The sequence below is a fragment of the Artemia franciscana genome, chromosome 10 (genome assembly GCF_032884065.1).
Source record: "Artemia franciscana chromosome 10, ASM3288406v1, whole genome shotgun sequence".
NCBI lineage: Eukaryota > Metazoa > Arthropoda > Branchiopoda > Anostraca > Artemiidae > Artemia > Artemia franciscana.
The window spans coordinates 24,235,021-24,259,970 of NC_088872.1; the positions used below are offsets into that span (position 1 = coordinate 24,235,021).

Genomic DNA, 24,950 nt, shown 5'->3' on the forward strand with positions numbered 1-24,950 from the left:
ATACGTCTGATTCATTAAAAATATTTGATAATTTAAGAAACTTGGGTTTTAGTTTTGACAAGTAAGAACACACATGGTTAATAGAAACCTGATTTAACAAAAAGTATTTGAGCACTTAATAAGCTAGGGGTTTAGAACTCAGAAAAGGTTAAGATACATTTAATTTATGAAAAATATTTGATCATTTAAAAAACTTGCGGTTTAGTTTTGACAAATAAGAATACACAGGGTTAAAATACATCTGATTCATAAAAAAAATACTTGAGCATTGAAGAAACTTGAGTTTCAGTTTTGGTAAATAAGAATAGGCGAGATTAAGATAGAACTAAGAGGAAATTTAGGTTTTGGTTTTGACAATTAAGAACACACACACATTAGATATATTTGATTAATTAAAAAATTTGATATTTAAGAAACTTGGGTTTCAGTTTTGACAAATGAGAAGACACACAGAGTTAAGATACATCTGATTTACTAAAAATATTTGATCAATTAAAAAACTTGAGTTTAGTTTTGATAAATAAGAATACACACGCGGCTAAAATATATCTGATTTATTAAATGTATTTGATTGTCCACGAAAATTGGGTTTTAGTTTTGACAAATAAGAGCACATACGGTTAAGATGATACTTATTCGTTGAAAAATATTCAGTCAATATAAGCACGATGATTACACTGCCTTTCCATCACAAACACCAAAAACAAAAAGAGCAATAGTGAGTTTTTTAAGACAGTGGGAAAAAATTAGAATGAATATTTCGGCCCTATGTCCATGGGCCGTCCTCAGCAATAAGAAAAAACAACTTACAAGAGGATAAAATCAATACTAAATTGAACAGTTTTTCAAAACAGTTCCAGCATCCTTACCTCAGCGAATTTCAACCTGGACTGGTGAATAAATTTTTATAAAACGACGCAATTCATTGAAATGAAAGAAAATGATTTAAAAACAAGTTTTTAATGCTAGCCTAGCTTTTTGGTCCATTTGTGAAGGTTCTGTGTTAATATCTATTGGTTTATTCCATCATTTGAGACAGTTGGGTTTTAGTTTTGACAAATAAAAACACAAACAAGGTTAATATATATCTGATTTAAAAATATTTGATCATTCAAGCAACTTGGATTTTAGTTTTGAGAAAAAAAATACACACAGGGTAAAGATACATGTGGTTTATTAAAATATTTGATAATTTTGGATATTTCGGTTTTAAACTTTGACAAATAAGAATATAAAAGTTTAAGATATATTTGATTAATTAAATATATATGATCATTAAAGATACATTTGATTTATAAACATATTTGCTCATTTAAGATACTTGGGTTTTAGTTTTGAGAAATAAGAATTCACATGGTTAAGATACATCCGAACAATAAAAAAAATTGATCGTTAAAGAAACTTGTGTTTTAGTTTCAACAAATATTAACTCACACACAGTTAAGAAACATCTGATTTATTAAAAATATCTGAATCATTCAAGATACTTGGGTTTTAGTTTCGACATATAAAAACACAAAAACACAATTAAGATATGTCCGATTTATAAAAAAATATTTGCTCATTTAAGAAACTTGTATTAAGTTTTGACAAATAAGAAAACACACAGAGTTAAGATACATCTGATTTATAGAAAATATTTGGTCACTTAAGAAACTTGGGTTTAGTTTTGACAAATAAGAATACACACACGGTTAAGATACATCTAATTTATTAAATATATTTGATTATTTAAGAAAATTAGGTTTTAATTTTGACAAATAGAATACTATGGTTAAGATGCAACTGATTAATTGAATATATTCGATCATTTCAGAAACTTAGGTTTTATTTTTGACAAAGAAGAACACACATACACGGTTAAGATGTATTTTATTTATTAAAAATATTTGATCATTTCATAAACTTAAGTTTTAGTTTTGACAAATAAAAACAAAAACAGGGTTAATATAAACCTGATTTATTAAAAATATCTTATCATTTAAGAAACTTGGATTTTAGCTTTTACAAATAAGAATACACAAGGTTAAGATACATCTGATTTACTAGAAATATACGATCATTTAAGATACATCTGGCTTATAAAAATATATTATCATTTAAGAAACTTGGGTCTTAGCTTTGATAAATAAGAAGACTCACGGTTAAGAAACATCTAAACCATGAAAAAAGATGTTTGATCATTTAAGAAACTTGTGTTTTAGTTTCCACAAATATGATCACACACACACGGTTAAGATATGTCTGATTTATTAAAAATATCTGAATCATTTAAGATACTTGGGCTTTAGTTTCGACAGACAAGAAAACAAACACACAATTAAGATACATCTGATGCATAAAAAAATATTTACTTATTTAAGAAACTTGGGTTTTAGTTTTGTCAAATAAGAAGACACACGGTTAAATTAAACCCGGTCTATTAAAAATTTTTGATCATTTAAGAAGCTTGGGTTTGAGTTTTGACAAATAAGAAGACACAGGGTTAAGATATATCTCGTCTATTAAAAATATTTGATCATTTAAAATAATTGGGCTTGATTTTCACAAATAAGAACACATGTATCGTTCAGATAATCTGATTTATAAGAAAATGTTTGCTCATTTAGAAGCTTGGATTCTAGTTTAGACAGATAAGAAGAAAAACACAAGGGGAGGATAATTCTGATTTATTAAAAATATTTGATCATTTATGAAACTTGGGTTTTAGTCTCGACAAATAAGAAAACACACACACGAGTAGTATAGTAAATGGGTTTTCCGCCTCACCCAGATAACCCCATCAGTTTACATCATATTAATATTAAATATTGCAGATTTTGAATATTTTCTATCCCTAAATTCAAAATTATAACATGTCTTTTGAAATCAAATTTGGTTTAATTTTGTAGTTTTCACAATGGGAATACGGGTTTTAGAAACAAACAAGATCCGCTCATTAATTTACCCTATTTTTAATTGATTTCAAACCATTTTAAATGAAGATTTATGACATTTTTACAATTTCCCATCCTGAGTTTTATGATAGGGGTCTTAAAAAGGAGTTCAATTATATTCCAGTTTTCCTCTACTATCGATAAAATGCAATAATTTAATATTCAATAAAGAGTTCGATATCAATATCGAAGTAACTCGTTTTATAATAACCTTTAAAATCATACTTTCATCTAATTTTTTAAATTGCTTTTCAAGATCAGCTGCCTTAGTATCAAAACGCTTAGGTGCAAATAGATCAACAATTTCACTTTTAAAATCAATAGTGACAACGAGTTTCTTTCCATATTTGGTTGTAACACATTTCATTCCTATAATCGTGTTTTCCATTCCAATGTCCAAATGTTCCATGCTGATATTTCGATTATATTTATTTTCCATTTTCATTTCGCTTAAAAGTTTCTCCATTTATTAGTTGCTAATTTTATTAAACAAATTACCAAATAGAATATAAGTTTTCATTTAGTTAGCTTTGACTTTCACATACGTCACTCAAGTTCAATACTCTTTGGAAGATTAACTCCATCTCTTTGCGGAGGAATGCCAGGGTTTGTATCTCCTTTACACAGATTTGAATGAGAATCAATTATTTGTGGGTATCAAGCCATGGCTAATTGTAGAAAAATCTAAGACAGATAGTTTGATTGAGTGAGAAGCAAATCTGGCATAAATCCTTTTTAGGATTGTATAAAAATGATGTCAGTTCATTTGTTAATAGATAAGTCTATCTATCATCCGTCCATGTGTCATTTCTAGGGCAGAAGAACTAAGATAGATATTTGAGTTAGAATCATGTAGTTGTTGGCATAAAGCCATGGATAATTGTTGAAAAAGCGAAGACAGATAGTCCGATTGAGTGAGAGGCAAATCTGGAATAAGCTCTTATTACGATTGTATAAAACTGATGTCAGTTCAATTGTTAATAAATAAAACTATCTATCATTCGTCCATTCGTCATTACTAGGGCAGAAGAACTAAGGTAAATAGTAGTAGAAATATAATAGTCATAGAACCTACAGTTTAAGAAACTTGGATTTTGATTTGAAAAATAAGAACACAGACCTACAGTGAGGATATACCTGATCCATTAAAAACATTTGATCATCTGAAAAACTTGGGTTTTAGTTTCGACGAATAAGAACACACACACACACGGTTAAGATACATCAGATTTATTCAAAATATTTAATCTTTAAGAAACTTGAGTTTTAGTTTTGACAAATAAGAACACACACACGGTTAAGATGCATCTGGTTTACATAAAACATGTTTGATCATCAAGAAACTTGGGTTTTAGCTTCAACAAATAGGAACATATACATGGTTAGGATACATCCGATTTATTAAAAAATTTTGATTATTTAAGAAACTTGGGTTTTAGTTTCGACAAATAAGAACATGTACATGGCTATTATAAATCCAATTTACTAAAAAGTATTTGATCATTTGATAAACTTGGGTTTTAATTTTTACAGATAAGAACACACATAGGGTTAAGTTTAATATGATATATTGAAAAAATTCGGTCATTTAAGAAACTTGGGCTTTAGTTTAGACAAATAAGTATGCACACGGCTAAAATACATCTGATTTATCAATAAAAAATTTGAGCATTGAAGAAGTTTAGATTTTAGTTTTGACAAATAAGAACACACACACTGTTAAGATACATCTGATTTATTAAAAGTATTTTACCGTTTAAGATACTTCGGGTTTAGATCTGAAAAATAAGAATACACATGGTAAAGATACAGTTGATTTATTGAAAATATTTGATTATTTAAAAAACTTTGGTTTTAGTTTTGACAAATAAGAAAACACAACCACTATTAAGATATATCCGATTTATTCAAATAATATTTGACCATTTAAGAAAATTGGGTTTTGGTTTTGAAAAATAAGAGTACACACACGGTTAAGATACATCTGATTTATTACATACATTTGATCGCATAACAGACTTGGGTTTTAGTTATGACAAATAGGAACACACGGGTTAACAAACATCTGATTTATTAAGAATATTTGATCATTTAAGAAATTTGAGTTTTACATTTAACAAGTAAGAATACACATGGCTGAGGTACTACTGATTTATTGAAAATATTTGATCATTTAAGAAACTTGGGTTTTAGTTTTGACAAAAAAGAACACATACAAGGGTAAGATACACCTTATTTATTTATGCATTTGTTCATTTAAGAAACTTGGGCTGTAGTTTTGACAAATAAGAATGCATACGGTTAAAATACATCTGACTTATAAAAATGATGTTTGAGCATTGAAAAATCTTGGAATGTAGTTTTGACAAATAAAAACACACACACTGTTCAGATACATGTGATATATTAAAAACATTTGATCTTTTAAGAAAGTTGGGTTTTAGATTTGACAAATAAGAATCCACACGGTTAAGATACAACTGATTTATTGAAAATATTTGACCGTTTAAGAAACTTGGGTTTTAGTTTTGAAAAATAGGAATACACACACGGTTGATTTATTTAATATATTTGACCGTTTAAGAGACTTCGGTTTCAGTTTTGACAAATAAGAACACAGATGGTTAAGAAACATTTGATTTATTAAGAATATTTGATCATTTAATTGATTCGAGTTTTAAATTTAGAAAATGAGAATATATACGGCTATGATACAACTGAATTATTGAAAATATTTACTCATTTAAGGAACTTGGGTTTTAGTTTTGACAAATAAAAACACACACACCGCTGGGATACACCTTAGTTATTAAAAATGCTTGATCATTTAAGAAACTTGGTTTTAGTTTGGACAAATAAGAATACATACACGGTTAAGATACATATGATTTATTAAAAATATTTAATCATTTAAGGAACTTTCGTTTTAGTTTTGACAAATGACAATACACACACGGTTAAGATACATCTGTTTTATTAAAAAATTTGATCATTACGAAACTTGGGTTTAAATTTTGACATTTAAGAACATACGCTTAAGATGCATCTGATCAATAAAAAAATATTTGATTTTTTAAGAAACCTGAGTTTTAGTTTTGACGAATAAGAATACATACCACTAAGATGCATCTGATATACTAAGAATATTTGTTCATTTAGGAAACTTGGGTTTTAGTTTTGACAAATGGGAATACAGACTGTTAAAATGCATACGATTTATTTAAGATATTTGATCATTTAAGAAACCTGGGTTTTAGTTCTGACAAATAAGAACACAAATACGGTTAAACTACATCTATTACATATATGAAACTTGGAACTAATAAACTTGGGTTTTCGTTTCGATAAATAAGAATACACAAACACGCGGTTAAGAAACATCTTATTCATCAAACATATTTGTCTATTTAAGAAACTTAGGTTTTAGTTTTGAAAAATAAGAACATATATGGTTGAGATAATCTGATATATAAAAAATATTTGATCATTTAGAAACTTGGGTTTTAGTTTGGACAAATAAGAATACACACGGTTAAGAAACAACATGTGTTTTTTTGAAAACATTTGATCACTTAAGAAACTTGGGTTTTATTTTTCAGAAATATGAACATGCACGGTAAAACTTCATCTGATTTTATTAATAGTATTTGACATTTTAGCTGCAAGTAACGAGTGACATTAAAACTCTATACGAACAGAAATTACTCCGTATATGACAGAGACTATCCCCTCCTCAATGCCTCGTTCTTTGCGCCAAAGTTTGACTCTTTGTCACAACGCTACTTTTTAAAACAATAAAAAATTTAGCGTAAAGAGCGATGCGCTCATGCCTTTTTCACATACCGAGTAATTTATGTTCGTTTTAAGGTTTGATGTCGCTCCTTGCATTCAGTTAAAAAAAAACTCTTTTTATTTGATTTCTAAACGTTTTTCAACTAATGCAGTTTCAAGTGTGGCTCACCGTACATGCAAGATTAAAACAAAATTCGCTCATTATTTCTGGCAGATTTATTCCGGATATAAAGGGATACCTCCTCCTCAATCCCTTGCTCTTTACGCTAAAGCTGTTAGCATTTCCAAAAAAGCTTTCTATTGTAATTAAACAGCCCCTGTGTTTAAATTTTAGTAAACAGTCAAACTTTAATTTAAAGAGTATGGTGTTGAGGAGGGGACAACCCTTCATGTATGTTATAATTTCTGTTCCTTTTTAAATAATGCCGGTAATTCTGGCTCACTCTCTATGAAACAAACCCATTCCCCTCATGGAAAACTCCTCCATGAAAATTTCGTTCTACAGAAAGTGCAACTCACCAGTCAAATGCCCAGGACGATTCCCCGTGAAAAATTCTCCTTAGTGTACTTTCACTTGGATAAGACTTTAATCTCTTTTCAGTTTCTGAATCATTCCAGAAATGCCCCCTTCCGTGGAAATTGTTTCCAGAAAACAAGAAATGCGGAAAAAAGCCCCTGGATAATTCCCCTGGAACATCTCCACACACAAAATTGGGCAAAGAGAATGTAAGACAATTAAAAAGAATTTCGTATAAAATCCCCCAAGTGTAAGATTATCTCCGGAATATTCACTCCCCGGAAATTTCCCTCCTCAAGGAAAATCATTTCCAAATCCACCCCAAGCACAGTCCTCCCCCAAAAAAGAAATGGTTGTATACTTTCCAATAACAAATACTACAGGTAAACAATGGGCAAAGTTCACAACTTGCATCCCTTACCCAAGGGTCATTTGACACCTAAAGAAATATCCCCCTTTTTTTACAAACGAATACTATACGTAAATCGTGTGAATTGTTTAACTTGCACCCTTTTCCTCAAGGGCAGTGGGGAGGGGCTGCCAGCCTCAGAGAGGGGGGGGGGGCGATTTACCTTTCAACTGTGCTGATCAAAAGGCCTTTCTCAGAATGCTTATCAAATATTTTGGGAGTAGTAAGAGATGTTGGGGATCTACAAGGGAGGAGGGGGTAATAAGGGAGCAATAGGCTTTTTAGGCCCCAATGATGAAACATGTCCCCCTTTTTCAATAGCAAGTACCATATGTAAATCATTTGAATTGTACAATTAAATATGCCTTGCTTCAAGGGCACCAGTGGGAGGATGGTTGCCATTCCCAGGGGGCATATTTACTTTTCAACTATGCTGAACAAAAGAACCATTTCAAATTGTTTATCAAATATCTTGGGGATAATAAGGATCTTGGGGCTGGTTACCCTCCAATAACTTTTTGGCTCTTTAAAAGGGCATTGGAATTTTTAATGTCCAGTCAATTGAGCCTCTATGAAGTATTTATGATAATTTCTTCCATACAGAGTAGTGAAAAAAAAGCATTGATATATATTGCCCACTTCGATCTTTACTTTAGCACTGCTATTGCGCTACCTATGATAGCGAGATTTTCTTCTAAAAATGTTCTCTAAAATATTAACACTAAAATATAAAAATATTTACGAATCAAAATCATTTTGTAGCGTTACGCTTACAACGACATTGACCAGAGTTTGGTATCGAAAGACGGTTATAAAACAGAGATGTAACGAAATTCCAGTATATATAAATTACATAATGAAGGAACTTCACAAAAAAGAGCAAACAACCATAGGGCAACCAGCATTCGTTTAAATAATTTAAATGCACTGTTTATTTTAATATTCTACGCGAAGACACTAAATTATCAAATCAGAAACACTTATCACAAAAAAATTCAAATTTTATGTTCAATAATGCAATCAACAACACTTTTACGCGTTTTACATTAGGGGGCTACAAGTTCCTTATACTAACTTGAGTTCGTGACAAGCATTATTTATAGGTGTATTTCCTTTTGAGGTAAAGAGTAATTGCCGCACAATAATAAGGAGCGTTGAAGCAGGACGAATTGTGCTACTGATGTTTTTTCTGTTACTACAAGGATGGGAATATTTTCAAAACTTTTCTTTTCGTTGGAAGCAAAAGAGAACCATTTTAGATCGTCCTTTTAAAATACAACTAGGTATAATTGTTGGCAAAGATATGTTTAATTTTTCTTTTCTTACAGCAATTTGCATGTTGGCAAGTCACACTAACAGAAAGCTCATCCATTATTAAACTTTGATAATTCTCACCGCTGACTGTTTTGACCAAATATTTAACTTTAAGAGGGAGATATGACACTGTCTGTTTCCTAATACGAACAATGGGGTGGGTGTTGCCAGGAAGACATCTTCTTATGTACCAAAAACCCTTAACTATTCCTGTTACTGAGACCGTCTTTTCATACTTTATTTAAGTTGAATATTTAATGCTAAATCATGGTAGCAAAACACAGGGATCAAAATGCTTAAAGAGTTTGATTTAGAAGAAGCCTGAGTAGCCCATTTATAAATTACACTTACTTTTGTTCTTCCTATCATAACACACAATCTACATTTTTTATTTTTTTTTATTTTGGAATTATTATGACTATTGAAAGCTTCTGGCCAAAGTGGTTGAAACCTTCTGAGGGATTGTAATTTGAGAGGGACATGGGGCAACTTGAGAAGAAAAAGAAATGAATACAATGAAAATGAGAAAGATGTTACAAATCGTAGAAATCATGAAATTTTATGCTGTATCCGTGGCTTAAACACCCCTCTTAGACCCAAAGTGTGGTTTGGATTTTAATTTCTTTCTTTCGGGAGAAGAGTTATAGAGACGTATAAAAAATGTGAAGCAATAATAAATGCTTCATTTTATTGCAAGCAGTGAGAGCCTGAAAGTGGTGGTAGCCCTATTTACTTTAACTGCAAAAAAGCAGATGACTTCGATTTTGGAATTTGTATAAAATGAAGAAAATCTTTTGTGTTATTCTACTTATGAAAAGACTTGTTGTATTAGGTTGCAGCCATAAGATCTTGTAGAAGAAACACATTTTGTATGTCAGTTAAAAGGGGAAACAAAGTTTTTTTTTAAAGAATGCAAAAAATGGAAGTTTTGTTGTCCTTAAAACTCTTTGTAAACAAATTTCTTGAGTCACAGATCCAAATGACGTCTTATGATTGTTATTAGTTCCCCTAACTTTCCTTGGCCTTTAAATTAAATTAGCTTATTTTTTTAGTTTTTCAAAGTCACCCTATCTCCTTCTGTGAAAAATTGTGTGTAAAAGCTTGATATAAGATCTGTAGCTAGGGGTAGTGGCTCGTTCTCTGTTCGGTTATGGTACTGTTCTCAAAACATTCTGTTTGCGTATTTTGACTGAAAGCCACATAAAGAAGCTTTTGCAAGTATTTATTCAGCGATTGTTAATAACGGCTGTGTGTTACTATGACTAACACATAATGATTTTGGAGGTAGTTACCTGGGCAGTCAAACATTTATTGATTAGATTTAACATTTCTAGTAACCTAGTAAACCCAAAACGCAAGTGGAGAATTCCATCTCTTTGCTGACTTGCATTATAGGGAGATGTTCTCCGTCTAAAAAAAGTCAATTCACGCTTGTTAGGTTTAAAGCCAAACCAAAAGTTTGAGTAAGAGGTCATTCAAAAGTAAATTTGTCATATTGCACACTCTGGTGACCAAGATATCACTGTAGAAATCTTAGGTGATACAGTATGATAGTCTTTTTCTAAACGGTTTTCCCTAAAAAAAAGGAATATGACAAAGTTGTGAATGAATCTTCAAGAGCCAAAGTACTTTTATACAATTGAATTTGTAGAGCTAGAACGCCGATTTAATGAAAATTGTACTATTCTATAATAGTTTTAATAGTTTAAACGACATTTTTCACAAACATCGTCTATTTTTCTATGCTATTTTAATATTATTATAATGATTCCTAAGGCCTTGACCCTGAAAAAGGTATCTGGGCTTAAGGTTTTGTATGATGTTTTTTTCAGAATTATATATTTTTCTAATATATATTTTAGTTATTTATGTTGTTGAAAACCTTGTATATTCTTGCATGTTATATGTTCAATAGATCATGAAATGAAAAGAATGAACTATTAAACTAAGAAAAAAAGAAAAAAAAACAACAAACAAAACAAACAAGAACCAATTGGAAGCGTACGCCAGTACTGGAGAAAGAATATGAAACCAACTAGTCAATTATTAATCAAATCCTTCACTGCAACTAACTGTAACTAAAGAACGATATGAGCCGATGGTGACCCAAACGCTAAAAAAACTAATGTATCAATAAGTCTATCAAAATAATCTTCTTTTTGTGGTGATAAATTAAAAGGAGCTTTCCGAAAAAGAAGTTTTTCAAAGAAAAGTAAAGAGCTATATTAAACTAAGACCAGCAGAAACAAATTACTATAATAATTAAACACAAACCGACCAAAAATTACTATAAAGAATAAATGAAACCCAAAACAAACAAAAATTAAGTAAACAATTATTCCATGCATACATATAACAGGTATCAAACAGTTCGTGGTAACGAACTGTAGTAAGGAGCGACCCGGCTCAATAGTAAACGAAACTCTAAAAAACGGAATTTTGATGCTAAAAGATACATCAAAAGAATCGGATTTTCATACTGATTTTAAATATATAAGTTTCATCAAATTTAGTCTTTGTCGTCAAAAGTTACGATCCTGAGAAAATTTACCTTATTTTGGAAAACAGGGGAAAACACCCCCTAAAAGTCATAGAATCTTAACAAAAATCAAACCATCGCATTCACCGTATCAGAAAACCCTATAACAAAAATTTCAAGCTCCCATCTACAAAAATGTGGAATTTCGTATTTTTTGCCAGAAGACAGATCACGAGTGCGTGTTTATTTGTTTTTTTGTTTTCTTTTTTTCCCCCAGGGGTCATCGTATCGACTAAGAGATCCTAGAATGTCGCAAGAGGGCTCATTCTAACGGAAATGAAAAGTTCTAGCGCCTTTTTTAAGTGACCAAAAAAACTGGAGGGCACCCAGGCCCCCTCCCAGGCTCATTTTTTCCCAAAGTCAACGGAACAAACTTTTCGGATAGCCATTTTGTTCCGCATAGTCGAAAACCATAATAACTATGTCTTTGGGGATGACTCACTACCCCACAGTCCCTGGGGGAGGGGCTGCAGGTTACAAACTTTGACCAGTGTTTACATACAGTAATGGTTATTGGGAAGCGTACAGACGTTTTCAGTGGGATTTTTTTGGTTTGGGGGTGGGGTTGAGGGGAGGAGGCTATCTGGGACGATCTTTCCTTGGAGGAATATGTCTTGGGGGAAGAGAAATTCAATGAAAAGGGCGCGGGATTTTCTAGCATTACTATAAAAAAAAACAATGAAAAAATAAACATGAAAAAGTTTTTTCAATTGAAAATAAGGAATAGCATTAAAACTTGAAAATAACAGAGATTATTACGCATCTGAGGGGTTCTAAAAATGCTTTAGCATAAAGAGCGAGATATTTAGGAGAAGATAAATACCTCGCTCTTTATGCTAAAGTATTTTTAGTAATTTAAACTATTTTTTCTACGGATTTTCTGATTCAGGGGTTATTCTTAAAGAATTGGGACAAAACTTAAGATTTAGTGTAAACAGCGAGGTATTAACGAGGAGACACACCCCCTCATATACATAATAAAAATATAAGAATATAAAAGTTTGTTACGTAAGTTAATTCTTAAGTTACGTATATTTTTTACTAATAAAAACGTTCGTTAAAAATTAAAAGTTCTAGTTGCCTTTTTAAGTAGCATAAAAATTGGAGGGCAACAGGGCTCCTTCCCACCCCTTATTTCTCAAAATTGTCTGATCAAAACTAAGAGAAAGCCATTTAGCCATAAAAAGAATTAATATGGAAATCTCATTTTAATAATTTATGTGCGGAGAGCCAAAATCAAACATATATTAATTCAAAATCGTTCAGAAATTAAATAAAAAAGCTAGTTTTTTTAACTGAAAGTAAGGAGCGACATTAAAACTTAAAACGAACAGAAATTACTCCGTATATAAAATGGGTTGTCCCCTCCGCAAGCCCTTGCTCTTTACGCTAAAGTTTGACTCTTTGCCATAGTTCTACTTTTTAAAACAATTAAAAACTTTAGTGTAAAGAGCTAGGGATTGCGGAAGGGACAACCCATTTCATATACGGAGTAATTTCTGTTCGTTTTAAGTTTTAATGTCGCTCCTTACTTTCAGTTAAAAAAACTAGTTTTTTTATTTAATAATAATTTAAATCAATCTGAAACCTAGTAAATATTAAATTGAATATTTAAGTGAAACTTAAAAAGAATAAAATAACTACAAAGAGGAATTTGGCTACTGCCCGCTTCCTCCTCCCCTAACCGTAAAAGTCTAACGACTATTGCGCCATTTGCGCTTATTAAATAAAAAACAAGTTTTTTTTAACTGCAAGTAAGGAGCGACATTAAAACTCAATTAAAACAGAAATTGTTCTGTATATGAAAGGGGTTGTCCCCTTCTCAACGCCTCGCTCTTTACGCTGAAGTTTGACTCTTTGTCACAACTCTACTTTCTAAAACAATAAAAAACTTTAGCGTAAAGAGCGAGGCGTTGAGGAGGGGGACAACCCCTTTCATATACGAATTTTTGTTCGCTTTAAGTTTTAGTGTCACTGCTTACTTGCAGTTAAAAAAAGACTTCCTTTTTTAAATTTCTGAACGTTTTTGAATTAATGCATGTTTTGATTTTGGCTCACTGCACATGAATAACTAAAACGAAATTTGCGAATTAATTTTATTTAGCTAAATAGCTTTGTCATAGTTTTGATCGGACGATTTTGATAAACAAAGGGGTGGGAGAGGAGGCCTAGTTGCCCTCCAACTTTTGGCTACTTAAAAATGTAACTAGAATTTTTATTTTTTTACGAACATTTTTGTTAGTAATAAATATACGTAACTTACGAATTAACTTACTTAGTGAACTTCTATATTCATGTATTTTTATAACGTACTAGCTGATGGGGTGGCACTTCGCGCCACCCCAACACCTAGTTGGTGGGGGTGCTTTGCGCCCCCTAAGCCCCCCGAGCGCGTAAGTCCTTACGCGCCATATTAGTTACGCGCCATTGTAGTTGTGTCCCTATGTCCCACCTGTGAATATAGATAGACATATATATGTTTTTAACTACGTAAAACTTGCGAATATACAACATTCTTCAATGTCCCATTGTCTGTGCATATAAATAGATTGTCAGGTTTACCGACTCTTGAACATGCAACATAAAATTGTCCATGGGAAAAACAATCCGTATTCAGATCTATACCTCATTATTCTAATGATTGCCCTTGAGCTTTGTTGATGATGAATGCTAATCGAACATTCCCTGTGTCCCCGTCGTCATTTATATATCCCCCTGTGCCACCGGCATCCCCGTTGTAGTTGTGTCCCTGTGTCCCGGTCGTCACTTATATTCCCAGTACCCCGGTCGTCATTTGTGTCCCAGTGTCCCAGTCTGTAATTTCTCTTTGAGCGTCCCGGTCGTCATTTATATTCCCTGTGTCCCAGTCGTCATTTGTGTCCCGGTCTGTAATTTATCTTTGAGTGTCCCGGTCGCCATTTATATGTCCCGGTCGTTATTTGTGTCCCAGTCTGTAATTTCTCTTTGAGTGTCCCGGTCGTCATTTATATTCCTTGTGTCCCGGTTTTTAGTTTTCTTTTTTTCCTTTATTTTTCAGTTTTTTCCTTTTAGTTATTTTTCTTTTTAGTTTTTTTGTAGTTTTTACCTTTTTTTAGTTTTTTTAGCTTTTTAGCTTTTTTAGTTTTTTTAGTATTTTCTTTTTAGTTTTTTTTGTAGTTTTTACCTTTTTTAGTTTTTCTTATTCTTTTGTATTAATGTTAAAGCCAAGGTTCGAACCTGGAACCTCTCGGACCTAAAACCTGGAACATAACACTTTACCAACTCAGCTACTTCGGCTTCAATACATTCGTTTTTAAATTGGTATATGATGAAATAATTCAGACGTCATATGCGGACAGACAGACAGACACACAAACAAACAACTTATTTTTATATAACGTATATAAAGGGGTCTGCCCCCCGTCAATACCTCGCTCTTTACACTCGAGCTGGAATTTTGTCCCAATTCTTTAGGAATGATCCCTGAATCACGAAGACCGTAGAATAAATAGTTAAAATTTGTAAAAGTACCTTAGCGTAAAGAGCAAGGCTTTGTGGAGGAGACAAACTCCCTCTATACGTAATATTTGTGTTGCAAGAACAACACTTTGGTTTTATCCCCGTTTTTTTTTTTTTTTTTTTCCTATTCCGCCGATGTCGGCTTATTCCTGGAAAGTGGTAAGGGTCTAACCTGTGCGGTTATTACGGAAAGTGTGAACCTCAGGCCGGATTGATCAATATGGCATTACATTTTTGAAAGTTCCGCAGAACTCTTGCCTGGGGCCAAACAGGATGGTTTTTTGCTTGTCCACGAGCCAAAGCCTATGGTATGCGAAGTGAAGTGGAGTTATGTAGCCTATGTCACAGAGGAGTATCTGAAGTTGTGCAGCCAAGCTTTCGTTTCATCAAACCATGTTTCTGCTTTCGAGTGGAAAGCTCCGTTCTAGCAGGCAAGCGCCACTTTCAAATTGAAGATGGACTAAAATCTGTAAGTGTTAAATATATGTCGCAGTTACCCGGCCCCACAGCCAATACATCTTCTTTGAGTGATAAATAGAAAAATTTACAGAAGCAAGAAAGCGGCATTTTCCCACGGGTCCGAAAGTGCTGCCTTGATTTTGGCTGGGTTTATCATTTGTTTTTGTCGGACTTAGGATTGAGGTAGAGAAATGTTATCAGATGTAGGCTACCTCTTAAACTTTAAAAGTTCTGTCATTGGAAAAGAAATTGAAGCTTATCCTTTGCTCCTTTCTAAGTGGTGATGTTAGAAAGTTGGTCTACGGCAAAAAAAATCAACTTTTGAACTAAGACAAATTTTTTTTTTTCGACGGCAATCGATAGCTCTTGACGAGCTGATCAAAGTATATGTCATCCTTTTTTTGGTACAAAAATTCCACACTGAAACCAAAAATAAGCCGATACCAATTGCGAGACATGTAGGGGACTTGTAAGGAAAGGTCGGCTGTTAGCTCATAATCACCTTCGGAAGCGAGGGGTTTGCAAACTTTGCTATTTGGTGTACCTATTATTTGTTTCCAGTGTATTTGATGGTAAGACCGAGTTGGCTCCAGTGGTAAGACATGTAGGAGACTTGTAATTAATAATCGACTGTTAGGCTAAAATCATCTTTAGTGAAGAGGGGTTTGCAAATTTTGCTATTATATGTACCTATTATTTGTTTCCAGTGTATTTGATGGTAAGACCCAGTTGGTTCCAGTGGTAAGACATGTAGGGGACTTGTAAGTAATAATCGAATGTTAGGCTACAATCATCTTTAGTGAAGAGGGGCTTGTAACTTTTGCTAGTTGGTGTTGCCTACCCATACTCACTGTAACCTAGAATTAAGTGTTTACGCAGCGGGCACAAACGATAACATAAAACAACGAGGTAGTTTCGTAATAATTAATAGAGAATCATCTATGGAATTTGGTCCTGAAAACTTACGGATAGCTTTATAATGCCAACTAGATTATAAAAGATATTGTTCGAAGTCTTGATCCGTCACGATGTCTACGATTGAAAAGGATAAAGTTTAACTGCCTGCAAAGTCAATTTAGTCCCTTCTTTCGATATTCTTTTGTTATTTTAGTTTTTTCAACGCTAAGGAATAGCCTTTGATCATGTGATTACTGATCGCGTTCTTCTTTGAACATAATGTTTTAAAAGCTTCGATAGACTGACAACTTCAGCGTTTAACCGATAGCAAAGAAACAAAACCAAAGTGTTGCTCTCGCAACACTTTATTCGGCGAAGCCGGACAAAGGTTGCCGCAGCACTTCACGTTGCTCAGGCAACGTAGTTTCTGTTCGTTTTAAATTTTAATGCTGCTCATTACTTCCAGTTGAAAAAAATTATTTATTTTCTCATTGTTTTTTCTAAATAATGCTAGAAAATCCTGCGCCCCCTTCATTGAAATTCTCTTTCCTCATAATGAATCCCTGCATGGACAGATCCTCCCACGTAAACCCCTTCTCCGACCCATCCCTATCCTAACGCGAAAAATTTTCCTGAAAACGTCTGTACACTTCATAACAACCGTTACTGTATGTAAACATAGGTCAAAGTTTGTAACTTGCAGTCTCTCCCCCAGGGACTGTTGGGGATGAAGTCTTCCCCAAAGACATATTTATTAGGTTTCCTACTAGGCTAAAAAGAATGACTATCTCAAAATTTGGTCTGGTGACTTTGGAGAAAAATGTGCATGGGAGGGGGCCTAGGTGCCCACCCATTTGTTCGGTCACTTAGAAAGGGCACTAGAACTTTTTTAGAATGAGCCCTCTCGCGAAATTCTAGGACCACACAAGTATCAATTATCTCAAGCTCTATCGTCCCTGCAAGACAACTTGGAAGACTATTGAATTTTCTTTATTGCCCTTGTCTCCCCCCCTTTTGTCATTGAATACCCCGATATTACCCCAAATTTTGTTTTATATTACCCCGAAATCACGGGGGATAAATAGATAATGACCATATTAAAAGGTACTGTAAGCATGGGTGCCAATAAGAACCTCAGCAATATATCGAGAACGACAAGGAGATTTAATTTAAAACTTTCTCGGCTACTATTACTACTTCTGCTCTTACAATTTAAATAAATAAAAGAGTGTAAGTGTATCTGGTTATCAAAGAGTAAAAAATTCCAGGTTGTAAAAAATTCTTTGACAATGATAATAAATTTTATTTTCCCCATTAATTGTTTTTTTTATCCAACTCTAAAGAAAAAAAAAGTCTGGTCTACTCATTCAAAAAGTCTAAATGAAGCCATAGTAATTTGTTCATCAAAGAATCTGCTCGCGTCTGTTGTTAATACGCATTTTACTTCTATAGGAAAATATTATTGGCTTTCAAAGAGGTTTGATCACCAACCAGATTCACACAAACGAACTGGTCTGACGAAAGCGTTATCTACACCCCCCTATCGTTACGCTCGAATCATATTGGCATCCTTGCTCCAGTTGCCCCGCCAATGTTTTTCTCTAGATCCACCCCTGTCAGTTATTAATCTTATTTTAGAACCAACTTATCTTGACTTGTATTTTTTTAGAACAAAAATATCTGTTTTGCGTTCACTTTTCCGTAGAAAATTCAAAAACAATTCTAATACTTTCATCCTACGACATTGAACGACAAAATACGTTTAAAATGTTTTAACTTTCTTGCTTTAGTAAATAAAATTCTTCGAACTTTAAAATATATATCAGTATATGTATACTAAAATGGCAATCCACAGCCTTTTTTTTAGTAAAGTGCAAATTATGTTCTGGTCTTGAAAACTTATGGGGGTTGTCAAGGACATAATTTCCAGACCTTTAAACTACGCTGAAAAAAGAGTTATCTCAAAATTTTGATTTGATTTGTTATAAGAATTGATGGGCGTAGGAGGGGGTTTTCTGTTGCCCTCCAATCGCTTTTGACTAATAAAAAGGGCACTAGCCCTTTCAATTCCCAGTCCAATAAGCCTTTTTGAAGTTTCTACGACAACAAATGGCCATCTTAAAATTTCTATCAGATGCACTTCGTGAAAAGACGAGGTTGGGGGGGGGGGGGTATTCAGCGTTCGATCACTCTGAGTTTTAAAAAGGGCACAATAACTTCTGATTACCAATCCAAGGGCCTCCTCCGAAGTTTATACAATCACTCTTTCTATATATACCTTATATCCCCCAGGGCATAACTTACCTTGCTCTGAGGGCTGTGGGCGCGTGTCATCCTAAAAAACATAATTTCCGGTCCTTTCAATTATACTGAACAAAATTTGCTCTCTCAAAATTTTGATTGGATGTGTTTGGGGAAACGGTGGGTGAGGGTGGGAGTTAGTTGCCCTCCAGTCGCTTTCGACTATTAAAAAGGAAACTGGCCCTTTCAATTTCCAATCGAATGAACTGTTTTCAAAGTTTCTACGACACCAGATGGCCATCTCAAAATTTCTATTCAATGTGTTTCTGTAAAATAAGAGGTTTGGTGGGGGTATCCACCCTCCGATCACTCCGAGTTTTAAAAAGGGTACTAGAGCTTTTGGTTACCAATCCAATGATCCCCCTCCGAAGTTTATACGATCACCCTTTCTGTATATACCTTATATACCCCCAGGGATAACTTAAAACCTTTGCCTTGAGGGTCGTAGAGGGGTTATCATCCTCAAAGACATAATTTCCGGCCATTTAAACTACGTTGAACAAATGACTATTTCAAATTTTGATTGAATATGTTTGGGGAGATGGTGGGTGAGGGAGGGGGGTTAGTCACCCTCCAATCACTTTCGATTACTACAAAAGACCCCAGCCGTTTCAATTTCCAATTAAATGAAATGTTTTCAAAATTTCTACGACAACAAATGGTCATCTCAAAATTTCTATCAGATATCACCCTTTCTATATATACCTTATATGCCCCGAGGGCATAACATACAACTCTTTCCCTAAGAGCTGTGGGGGGTGGGGCTTGCCATCCTAAAAGACATAATTTCTGGACTTTTCAATTATATTGAACAAAATGGCTATCTCAAAATTTTTATTGGATGTTTTTGGGGAAATGGTAGGCGTGAGAGGGGGGTTAATTGCCCTCCAATCGCTTTCGACTATTAAAAAGGGCACTAACCCTTTCAATTTTCAATTGAATGAGCTCTTTTTGAAGTTTCTACAACAACAAAGGGTCATTTCAAAATTTCTATCATTTGCATTTCGGGAAAATACGAGGTGTGATGGGGAACGGGTATCAACCCTCCGATCACTCTGAATTTTCAAAATATCACTAAACTTCTAATTACCTATCCAATGTGCCCCTTCCAAAGTTTATACGATTACCCTTTCCATATATACTTTATATACCTCCAAGGCACAATATATATAGATCATATATATCAGTCCAACATATGGACTGATTTTTATCTTTTTCTATGTTGTTCCGTACTTTAAGTGGGAATTTTTTTAATTCTAATTTCTTTTGTTAATCAGACCATGACGGAAAATCTGGCTCTCTCAAGATGGTCTCATGCACCATCATTTCCCCCCAACCTGCACCCACTGACACTCTTTCATAACAGGTGATTGCAAATCTAATAAAAAGCTTATTATTCTTATTAAACGGTCGTTATGTTTCATAAGTCATTTTTAAGGAATATGGACAAAAAGTCAAAACTTTAGCGCAAAGACCAAGGTCTTGAGGAGGGTTAAACCCCTTTTATCCAAGTAAAAATTTCTGTTCGTTTTAAGTTGTGATGTTGCTCCTTACTTTAAGTTGAAGAAACTTTTTCATAATTTGATTTCTGATCGCTTTTAATAACACCAAGAAATTCGGCTCCTCCCTCCATGAAAAATTCCTTCACCCACGGAAAAAATTTACCGTGGAAAGTTGTTTTCACGCAAAAAGACCCTCCTCCTTTTCTTCAGAAAGGAAACTTCAGAGTGTGCTCATTGGATCAGAAATTGAGAGCTCTAGTCCTTTACATGACGGTGGAACTTTCTGGGGGGATCCGTGGAGGGCTATTTTCTGGGGGTATATTCAGCGGCGATATCATCTGCTGGAGATGGGTATTTTCTAGGGAGGTTAGCGCCGGCCACTGAAAAAGAACAGGCAAAGATAAAAAAAGAATGATGTTTTTTAAAATAAAAAACAGGCGTCAAACATGGCAAGTTCAATGTCGACAAAACAAGAAAAGAACAGGAAAAACTAACAATAAGAAAAAAGAGATTACGACTTATCAAGTGAAGAAGAGAAGGTGAAAATCAGAATGGTTCATCATTAAAACTAAATGTGAATAAAATCTAACCTGTATTAGGCTGGATTAGCTTAAATACATTTGGTTTGCTTTTTTTTGTATGGGAGGGGGGTTCAATTTTTTTTATTTCTATTTGTGATTCTATGTTGTGTCTTTATGTTGTAGCTTTAATGTTGTTTCTAGTTTTTTATCTCTTCTTGCATTGTTCTTGTTGTTCCATTTTTCTAATTTCGTATTATTTTTGTTTCTATTCTTTTGTTAAGAAAAATAAATGGATTTATAAATCTTAAAACGAGTACACCTTAAATTGAATATGGAAATCAAGCTTAAAATGAACCCAAATATTTTACTATTATAGCATAAATGAAACCCAAACGAATAGAAACTGAATAAACAGTCATAACAAACAAACATACAACATGAACTAACATAAATTAATAAATAAACCTTAAAACGAACAAAGCTTGCGATTGAAATGAACAAAAATCAATTAAAAAAAGAGTAAGAGTTCTGCTTTATGGGTACTGCCTCCTTCCCAAACTGTAAAAATCTAAAACCTACTGCGTCATTAGTGCTTTACTAAAAATGGCGCTTTATTACGAATATTTTCTTACGTACTTATTACAACATTGAAAGTAAAAATTAAATTGTGGTAAAATTAAATTTTAAACTCATGGACTTTTCAGCAGTTGATATAATTGTCTATAAAATATTTATTTTAATCTTATTTCTTCCCAAGATCGTTCACGATAAATTTAGTTCCATTACAAACAGGAGTTTAGCTACTGCCTGCTTTCCTAACTTAAAAAATCTAAAGCCCACTGCTTCATTGGTGCTTCACTGAAAGCGAATTTTATTACAAATATTCTCTTTTCCAGCTATTACAGCATTGAAATGAAAATACTTATTACGCTATTCGAATTTTCCTTATTCAATTTTATTTATTATAAAAATAATTTTACTTTTTTAATTTTATTTATTCAATTTGAATTAAACCTTTAGCCTCCTTATAGCGTAGTAAACGCTAAGTGAAATGCGTTCTGAAAGTAAGGAGCGACATTAAAACTTAAAACGAACAGAAATTACTCCGTGTATGAAAGGGGCTGAACTCTTCTCAACACCCCGCTCTTTACGCTAAAGTTTGACTCTTTCTCTCGATTAAACAGTAAAAAGCTTTAGCGTAAAGAGCGGGGCGTTGATAAGGGAACAGTTTCTTTCATACACGGAGTAATTTCTGTTCGTTTTAAGTTTAAATGTCGCTCCTTACTTTCAGTTAAAAAAACTAGTTTTTTATTTAATTTCTGAACGTTTTTGAATTAATGCATGTTTGGTTTTGGCTCTCCGCACATAAATTATTGCGGAGGGGACAATCCATTTCATATACGGAGTAATTTCTGTTTGTTTTTAGTTTTAATGTCGCTCCTTACTTTCAGCTAAAAAAATTAGTTTTTTTATTTAATTTCTGAACGTTTTTGAATTAATGCATGTTTGGTTTTGGCTCTCCGCACATAAATTATTAAAATGAAATTTGTATATTAATTCTTTTTTGGCTAAGTGGCTTTCTCTTAGTTTTGATCAGACGATTTTGAGAAATAAGGGGTGGAGAAGGAGGCCTAGTTGCCCTCCAATTTTCCGGTTACTTAAAAAGGCAACTAGAACTTTTAATTTTTAACGAACGTGTTTATTAGTAAAAAATATACGTAACTTAAGAATTAACTTACGTAACAAACTTTCATAACCTTATATTTTTATTATGTATACGAGGGGGTTTGTACCCTCGTTACTACCTCGCTCTTTACACTAAATCGTAAGTTTTGTCCCAATTCTTTAAGAATGACCCCTGAATCAGAAAGGCCGTAGAATAAATAGTTAAAATTACTAAAAATACTTTAGCATAAAGAGCAAGGTATTTATCTCCTCCTAAATACCTCGCTCTTTAAGCTAAAGTATATTTAGAACCCTTCATATACGGAATAATCTCTGTTCGTTTTAAGTTTCAATGCTACTTCTTCCTTTCATTTGAAAAACGTTTTCATGTTTATTTTTTCATTGTTTTCTTATAGTAATGCTAGAGAATCCTGCGCCCTTTTCATTGAATTTTTCTTCCCCCATGACAGATTCCTCCAAGGAAAGATCCTCCAACATAGCCCCCTCTCCTCAGCCCTACCCCCAAACAAAATAAAATCCCCCTGAAAACGACTGTACACTTCCCAATAACCATTACTATATGTAGGCCTAAACACTGGTCAAAGTTTGTAACTTGCAGCCCCTCCCCCAGGGATTGTGGGTGAGTAAGTCATCCCCAAAGACATAATTATTATGGTTTCCGACTATACGGAACAAAATGGCTATCTCAAAATTTTGATCCGTTGACTTACGCTGAATCTGATAGTGTCATTTTCGTTAAGATCCTACGACTTTTAGGGGGTGTTTCCCCCTATTTTCCTAAATAAGGCAAATTTTCTCAGGCTCTTAACTTTTGATGGGTAATACTAAACTTGATGAAACTTATATATTTAAAATCAGCATTAAAATGCGATTCTTTTGATGTAGCTATTGATATTAAAATTCAATTTTTTAGAATTTTGGTTACTATTGAGCCGGGTCGCTCCTTACTACAGTTCGTTACCACGAACTGTTTGATGACCCCTGAATCAGAAAGGCCGTAGAATAAATAGTCGAAATTACTAAAAATACTTTAGCATAAAGAGCGAGGTATTTAGGAGGAGAATAAATCCTCATATACGTAATAATCTCTGTTCGTTTTTAGTTTTGATGTTTCTCCTTACTTTCAATTAAAAAGCTTATTCATGTTTATTTTTTCATTTTTTTTTATATAGTAATACTAGAAAATCCTGCACCCTTTTCATTGAATTTCTCTTCTCCCATGACACATTCCTCCAAGGAAAGATCCTCCCACATAGCCCTCTCCCCTCAATCGCTCCCCCAAACCAAAAAATCCTCCTGAAAACGTCTGTAAACTTCCCAATAACCATTACTGTATGTAAACACTGGTCAAAGTTTTTAACGTGCAGCCTCTCCCCCGGGGACTGTGGGGGAGTAAGTCATTCTCAAAGACATAGTTGTTATGGTTTTCGAATATGCTGAACAAAATGGCTATCTCAAAATTTTTATCCGTTGAGTTTGGGAAAAAATGAGCGTGGGAGGGGGCCTAGCTGCCCTCAAATTTTTTGGTAACTTAAAAAGGGCACTAGAAATTTTCATTTCCGTTAGAATGAGACCTTTTGTGACATTCTAGGACCACTTGGTCAATACGATGACCCCTGGGAAAAAGAAAACAAAAACAAAACAAAAACAAATAAACACGCACCCGTGATCTGTGTTCTGGCAAAAAATGCGAAATTCCACATTTTTGTAGATAGGAGCTTGAAAATTTGTCATAGGGTTCTCTGATACGCGGAATGCGATGGTGTGATTTTCGTTAAAATTCATAGACTTTTATGGGGTGTCTCCTCCTATTTTCCAAAATAAGGCAAATTTTCCTAGGCTCATAACTTTTGATGACAAAGACTAAATTTGATGGAACTTATATATTCAAAATCAGCATGAAAATTTGATTCTTTTGATGTATTTTTTAGTATCAGAATTCCGTTTTTTAGAGTTTCGTTTACTATTGAGCTGGGTCGCTCCTTAATACAGTTCGTTACTACGAACTGTTTGACAATGTATTAACATGACAATTTTTGCTAGGTTCTAAATATTTCGAACAAAAAAGTACGCAAACAAGCATCTTAAATCATTATTGAAGGGAATATACGTAGAAGGAGGGGTAGGGGGGTGATGTGTGGATGAATAATGCTTTTCAAATGGACTTGAATACTTGAAAAGGGATCAATCAATCAATCAATCAATATTTATTAATTCAAATTAAAAATATACAAAACAATATTATGCCCCAACAGAGAGCAGAGCTCGTAAGGCTGGGGCAGCACAAATGCATTAAAAAAACACAACGTCTCGTCATACTAATAATTCCAAAAAGAGAGAGAAAAAAACTAAGACAAAAAAAACATACGAAAGAAAAAAAAAATATACAAGGTAGAAGATCATAGAGGAGGCCACCCCAGCGCAAGAACACCACAGCAAAATACATACTAAAATCTATTATTAATCAATCCCTACATCCCGGCAAAGAATTATTTTTGAAATATGTTTTTTCAAAGAAAATCGACTTGTGAAACTTCGGGACATTTCTACTAAGTTTATTTGCAATATGAGGAATCTGG

At 33.4% G+C, this 24,950-nt stretch overlaps 1 protein-coding gene across 2 annotated transcripts in view; it reads right to left on the reverse strand.

The window, feature by feature from the left end:
• The window catches only part of LOC136031952 (adenosine deaminase-like), a 233,178-nt gene that overhangs the window by 52,157 nt on the left and 156,071 nt on the right, over window positions 1-24,950 (reverse strand). The window lies entirely within an intron of this gene.